The sequence below is a fragment of the Nannospalax galili genome, unplaced genomic scaffold, assembly GCF_000622305.1.
Source record: "Nannospalax galili isolate Female #2095 unplaced genomic scaffold, S.galili_v1.0 scaffold27, whole genome shotgun sequence".
NCBI classification, from domain to species: Eukaryota; Metazoa; Chordata; class Mammalia; order Rodentia; family Spalacidae; genus Nannospalax; species Nannospalax galili.
In genome coordinates this window covers 456,348-457,502 of record NW_008357993.1, presented here as the reverse complement: position 1 = coordinate 457,502, position 1,155 = coordinate 456,348, and positions in this window count along the sequence as shown.

Sequence of the window (1,155 nt, the reverse complement as noted above, 5' to 3'; positions counted from 1 at the left end):
CCCAAGTTTAAGCCTAAAATAAGGTGATGCTTCTGCTCTGTAATGAATGGGGAGGGCAGCAGGCATTTCTCAGGAGCAGGAATCCCTTCAATTTCAAGATTTGGGGTCACATGGGAACTCCAGAAAGGTCTGCTGATAACATCTCATCACCTATGGGGCTCAGGTAACTGGGTACATCCATATTAACGACTTACAATTTAATCTTAGAATTGTATCCTCTAACAAGTGCAAGTCACGTGTCTGTGTAAAAGTGCAAATATTCCATGAGGAAGGGAGGTGGGTATCTTTTGGAGAGATAAAGAATAATACAGAGTAGGTATTAATGGCAAGGAAGGGGTGTGAAAGGGTGCATTCTGAGGTGTGTGGGAATGCCTTGAAAGGGAGAAAAAAAAAACCTAGAAATAAAAGGATTTACATTTAATTCTCCTTTGTGACCTGAGGCAGCCCTGCTAATACCATCTTAATGAGCCCCTGCCTAGCCCCTAATCTGATAAAACCTTCAAAAGAGAAAATTTTCGAAGGCAGAGTTTCTCTCTTTTGATGTTTGCCTCTGGGTTTACTGGCCTGATTTAGGGGGGTTCTGGGAATACAAAATTGGCATGAATCAGCGAAAGTATTAGCAAGTAGGACTCTTCAATGATAAGCCGAATCACAATTAACTTACATCTTGCATATTTATTGAACAAATACTACTAAAGTAGCTAAAATACATTGGGTACTTATGAGTGCATCAGTAAAGATCACATGTTACAAAAGCCTGCGTCTTCAGCAGTACACAACTGCAACTCTACATAAATGCCACGGATGCAGAATACGGTTTTCTTGCTTTATTTACACAGCTGATATATCTATCCTAACAGAGGGGAGTGAGAAGAATGCACAAGAAAATCAGGCCGATGGGGGAAGCGAGGAGAGAAGTACAGCGCATGCGTCATCGGTGTTTAACAGTCAGAAGCGCAACAGTTCAGAACACGGCCTGCCCTGTCAAAGGAAGAGCTAAAAGACAGTTATATAAAAATTAAGGTGGGCTTTCAGTCTGGCTAACTCAACAACATTCCGTGAATAGATGGTATTATCTGGTTTTATTTTTGTTTATCCATTTCATTGGGAGCAAGGACAAAAATGTAAAATCTACACCTTGCTTATCAGAACTGC